We start from the raw sequence: 6,183 nt of genomic DNA on the forward strand, positions 1-6,183 counted from the left end.
AGCCCCTGATGTGCCTAAATAATGGAAACCCCTCAGAAGTGACCCCATTTTGAAAACTACACCCCTCAAGGAACTTATCTAGAGGTGTGGTGAGCATCTTAAACCCACAGGTGCTTCACAGAATTTTATAACATTGAGTCGTGAAAATGAAAAAATAAATTTTTCCTGCGAATATGTTGGTTTTGCCAAAATTGTTAATTTTCTGAAATGTAACAGGAGAAAATGTACTGTACAATTTATTGTGCACTTTCTCCTGAGAAGACCAATACCCCATATGCGGTGGAGAACTACTACAGGCGATTAACAGAATTATATAACATTAGGCTTAGTAAATGGAAAACTAACTTTTTTTTCTACTAAAATGTTGCTTTGGCCCAAGTTTTTAATTTTTAAAAAGGGCCAATAGGAGAAAATGAACAGTAGAATTTGTTATGCAACTTCTCCTGAGTACGCCAGTACCCCATATGTCATCAAAAACTACCTTTCCGAGACAGTGCAAAGCTCAGAAGGGAAGAAGCGCCATATTGGAGTTCAAGTTTTGCTGGAATGGTTCGGAAGTACCATGTCATATTGGCAAAGCCCCTATTGTGCCAAAAAGTAGTATTTTTACATTCGAACCCTTAAAGGTCCAATGTGAAATGGTCTCTAATAAAATAGGTTTTGTACATTTGTTGGAAAAATGAAAAATTGCTACTAAATTTAAACCCTTCTATATTCCTTAAAAAAAAGTCTGAAAAAGAAAGGAAGGAAGGAAAGGAAGGAAGGAAGGAGTATTGTTTAGTGGTAAGGCCATCTCTTTTAAGGGCATAAAATAGAAATGTTTGAAAATTGATAAGTTTTTTAAAATTCATCAAATTTCCAATTTTTTCATAAATAAACGCAAAACAAATTGACCTAATTTTGTCACCAATATGAACTACAATGTGTCACAAAACAATGGTCTCAATCACTGAGATATGTTGAAGCATTTTGGAGTTATTACCACATAAAGTGACTCTGATCAAAATGAAAAAATATGGCCTGGTCAGGAAGGTGAAAGCAAGCTTCAGCGGTAAGGGGTTAAATGGGGAAAGAGGTTAAAATAAATGTCTAGGGCGGCCTATCACGTTCCCTAATCGAAGTCCTTTTATATTCTTACAGCCCGTCCCTTATTTCTCCAAACATAAGTCTCCACCGAACCCAAAAGCACTACAGATACTGGCTGGGGATGAGCTCATGCAGCCTTTATCTATCCCTCATCCCCTCAAGATGGCTGGACCATCATTGTATATAAGTCATTGTACTTTGTGTCACCCCCACCTCATTGTAGATTGTAAGCTCTTACGAGCAGGGTCGTCATTATTTTTGCTTTAAATATTGTATTATCTTTAGCTATGTTACTTATGATTGTTGAATATGAACCTCTGAATTGTAAAGCGCTGCTGAATATGTTGGCGCTATATAAATAAAGATTATTATTATTATGTCTACTTTTTATTTTTTTGCTCTCTTGCTGACTTGACGCTACAATGATTTGGTCGATTTGTCTCTATACTGCAATAGTTCACCCCGCAGGAAGAACAATGGACGTCTGAATGGCCCCATCTTGTTTACGACGCTTTACTCTTAAAATGACAGTGACAGTTAAGAGCAGCGATCGGACCTGGCTCTGATCGGACCTGGCACTGATCGGACCTGGCTCTGATCGGACCTGGCTCTGATCGGACCTGGCTCTGATCGGACCTGGCTCTGATCGGACCTGGCTCTGATCGGACCTGGCTCTGATCGCTGCGGTTAGAAGCAGGTGTCAGTTATATAACGCAGACAGTACCAGCTCCTGCGCCCTCAACATACCCTCATCATGAAGTAATATATCATGGGGCACAAAGGGGTTTATATCCATAATTCTGGATTATACAGCGATTTACAAATTAAACATATCTGGGGGAAACTGAGCGATAGGATTGTTCTTCGGTTACACTCCAATATCTCCAGCCTCTACTACAACTTCCCTGTGTCAGGGATAGAAACATATACATTTTATAGTAAAATAAATTAAATGGGAAATTTATGTAAAAGTGTCATTAGACAAATTTTTTTAAAGAAAATCTAATCGGATATTACAATGTTCTCATTGTTTAATCCAGTTTCTTAATTCACAAACTTTAATATAGTTAAAAAAAAGTTTGTCCTAAATGTGGCCAGGAATAGTCAGAATTTATCCAAAGGAAAACTGGATCAGCACATCCGTAGAGAAAACTTCATTTTTATTTCATCTGGTTAAAAAAAGGGATATCCAAGGATTAAAGATCATTGTGATCTGACACGTTTCTGGCTCTGCAGCTCCATTCACACAGTGAGGCTTTTCAGATTATTCCTTTTTGCAGAATTTATCAATTTTGTCTGGAAATGACCAAAGATTTATAATTTATTAGAAAGAATCATTGAGGCTATTAAAGAACTGATCAATCAGGAAATCCCGATGAATCCTATATTCTGTGAATTGGGAGAAAACGACAGATTAAAAGCTGGGAACAAACAAGAACATTTATTTGGCATAAATTGTGTTAAACAAAATGTATTGCTTTATCTAAATGTGGAAAAAAAAATATATACAGTACAGACCAAAAGTTTGGACACATCTTCTCATTTAAAGATTTTTCTGTATTTTCATGACTATGAAAATTGTACATTTACACTGAAGTATGATGATGGAACTTGATATTCGGATTCAAAGAATTTTTATTTCAAACTAAAATACAACCGGTTTCGACTTCTTTGAGTCTTCCTCAGGTATAACATCATGCATATAAACAGATCTATCTACACACATTTTATAGCAGATATCCCTGCTTGTCATTTTGGGTGGAGACTGAAAGATCTGTTTTTCAGACACACCCAGATACTCAGATATGCAGGATTTTGCACTCTGAGGAATCTAACAAAACCCATATACTAAATGACTTTCATACAGTTTAAAAAAAAAAAAAAATTTTACACACAAATTTTTTCTTTTTTTTCTCCTTTCCTTCCTTCCTTCACACAGAAAGTATTTTCTTTTTTAGAAGACATTTTATATATGGTAAAATTATAATTATATTTATAGTGTTTTTAGAAAAGAAAATACTTTCTGTGTGAAGGAAGGAAGGAAAGGAGAAAAAAAAGAAAAAATTTGTGTGTAAAATTTTTTTTTTTTTTTAAACTGTATGAAAGTCATTTAGTATATGGGTTTTGTTAGATTCCTCAGAGTGCAAAATCCTGCATATCTGAGTATCTGGGTGTGTCTGAAAAACAGATCTTTCAGTCTCCACCCAAAATGACAAGCAAGGATATCTGCTATAAAATGTGTGTAGATAGATCTGTTTATATGCATGATGTTATACCTGAGGAAGACTCAAAGAAGTCGAAACCGGTTGTATTTTAGTTTGAAATAAAAATTCTTTGAATGTGAATATCAAGTTCCATCATCATACTTCAGGAGCGCATATTGCTGGGAAAAAACATTTACAAAGTGGTATTGCCTATGAAAGCTCTGTCCAGTGCTCTCATCAGCTCCCAGATTTCTGCAGCAAACTGAATGGAAAGAGGAATGGAGTGATCCACTGATTGGATTTACATGCTTTACCTCAAGATACCAAATAGGTGAGTGGATTTATACTGAGTATATACCCTTGGAATCTAACTACTACACTTAGAAGCCTGCGCTTCCTATTTTCTCTCCCTACAATCCCCTCTTGTTACATTTACACTGAAGGCATCAAAACTATGAATTACCACATGTGGAATTATATACTTAACAAAAAAGTGTGAAACAACTGAAAATATGTCTTATATTCTAGGTTCTTCAAAGTAGCCACCTTTTGCTTTGATGACTTCTTTGCACACTCTTGGCATTCTCTTGATGAGCTTCAAGAGGTAGTCACCGGAAATGGTCTTCCAACAATCTTGAAGGAGTTCCCAGAGATGCTTAGCACTTGTTTGCCCTTTTGCCTTCACTCTGTGGTCTAGCTCACCCCAAACCATCTCGATTGGGTTCAGGTCTGGTGACTGTGGAGGCCAGGTCATCTGGCGTAGCACCCCATCACTCTCCTTCTTGGTCAAATAGCCCTTACACAGCCTGGAGATGTGTTGGGGTCATTGTCCTGTTGAAAAATAAATGATGGTCCAACTAAACACAAACCGGATGGAATAGCATGCCGCTGCAAGATGCTGTGGTAGCCATGCTGGTTCAGTATGCCTTCAATTTTGAATAAATCCCCAGTGTCATCAGCAAAGCACCCCCACACCATCACACCTCCTCCTCCATGCTTCACGGTGGGAACCAGGCATGTAGAGTCCATCCGTTCACCTTTTCTGCGTCGCACAAAGACACGGTGGTTGGAACCAAAGATCTCAAATTTGGACTCATCAGACCAAAGCACATATTTCTACTGGTCTAATGTCCATTCCTTGTGTTCTTTAGCCAAAACAAGTCTCTTCTGCTTGTTGCCTGTCCTTAGCAGTGGTTACCTAGCAGCTATTTTTCCATGAAGGCCTGCAGCACAAAGTCTTCTCTTAACAGTTGTTGTAGAGATGTGTCTGCTGCTAGAACTCTGTGTGACATTGACCTGGTCTCTAATCTGAGCTGCTGTTAACCTGCGATTTCTGAGGCTGGTGACTCCGATAAACTTATCCTCAGAAGCAGAGGTGACTCTTGGTCTTCCTTTCCTGGGGCGGTCCTCATGTGAGCCAGTTTCTTTGTAGCGCTTGATGGCTTTTGCAACTGCACTTGGGGACACATTCAAAGTTTGCCCAATTTTTCAGACTGACTGACCTTCATTTCTTAAAGTAATGATGGCCACTCGTTTTTCTTTACTTAGCTGCTTTTTTCCTGCCATGATACAAATTCTAACAGTCTTTCAGTAGGACTATCAGCTGTGTATCCACCTGACTTCTGCACAACACAACTGATGGTCCCAACCCCATTTATAAGGCAAGAAATCCCACTTATTAAACCTGACAGGGCACACCTGTGAAGTGAAAACCATTTCCGGTGACTACCTCTTGAAGCTCATCAAGAGAATGCCAAGATTGTGCAAAGCAGTCATCAAAGCAAAAGGTGGCTACTGTGAAGAACCTAGAATATAAGACATATTTTCAGTTGTTTCACACTTTTTTGTTAAGTATATAATTCCACATGTGTTAATTCATAGTTTTGATGCCTTCAGTGTGAATGTACAGTTTTCAAAGTCATGAAAATACAGAAAAATCTTTAAATGAGAAGGTGTGTCCAAACTTTTGGTCTGTACTGTATATACATGTAGATTTATATCTATATATTCATGTTTATGAAAATTATAATTATAAATAAATTCTGAGGTCTCTTAATTATTTTACATTTTTCTCATCTCAGAGACGAAATTAGTTTTGGAATTTTTTTTTAAAACATCATACAGAGAAAAAAACATGGTGACTACTATATCAATAGCTCCTATGGTATCTAAACAAACATATATCCATACAAAAGTGCCTAAATTGCAGCAACAGGAAGAGGATGTGAATTCTGCCCTTATAGATTAACTAAACATTTGTGCTGAAAATTTTATATTTTATGTTTAATTTCAAGCAGATTGGGGATGTCCGTTTCTTGAAACCTCCAAGAAGTGCTCAGCTCGGAGGGACTGGAAGACCGGCACCGGGACAGCTCGGGAGACCGGCACCGGACAGCTCGGGAGACTGGCACCGGACAGCTCGGGAGACCGGCACCGGACAGCTCGGGAGACCGGCACCGGACAGCTCGGGAGACCGGCACCGGACAGCTCGAGAGATCGGCACCGGACAGCTCGAGAGATCGGCACCGGACTGCTCGGGAGACCGGTACCGGACTGATCGGGAGACCGGCACCGGACAGCTCATGTCTGGGAGCACACAGAACGCAATATGTATTCAATAGAAAGAGCACGCTGCCCATCTTCTGGTCTCCACATTTCTCAGGGAAGCTTTGAGTGAACTGAAGATCTGAACCCAGATTAGGTAGGGTAGTTGTATCTCTATCTATCTATCTATCTATCTATCTATCTATCTATCTATCCAGAAACTTGGATCAGCACCGTCAAAAAGAACTATGGGTGCAAAGCCTCCCAAACAATTGTCCAGTTGTAATACAAATAAAAATAAAAGCAGGCAGCACTCCAAAAATTAAAGGTGAAAAAGTGGACTTCATTA

At 38.8% G+C, this 6,183-nt stretch overlaps 1 pseudogene; it reads left to right on the forward strand.

The window, feature by feature from the left end:
• Nucleotides 1-5,847, forward strand: part of LOC141220975 (forkhead activin signal transducer 3-like) — a 38,268-nt pseudogene extending 32,421 nt beyond the window's left edge.
• The last annotated feature ends 336 nt before the right edge of the window (nucleotides 5,848-6,183 follow it).

The sequence above is a fragment of the Phyllobates terribilis genome, unplaced genomic scaffold, assembly GCF_046119375.1.
Source record: "Phyllobates terribilis strain yellow unplaced genomic scaffold, ASM4611937v1 Scaffold_305__1_contigs__length_2280687, whole genome shotgun sequence".
Lineage (NCBI taxonomy): Eukaryota > Metazoa > Chordata > Amphibia > Anura > Dendrobatidae > Phyllobates > Phyllobates terribilis.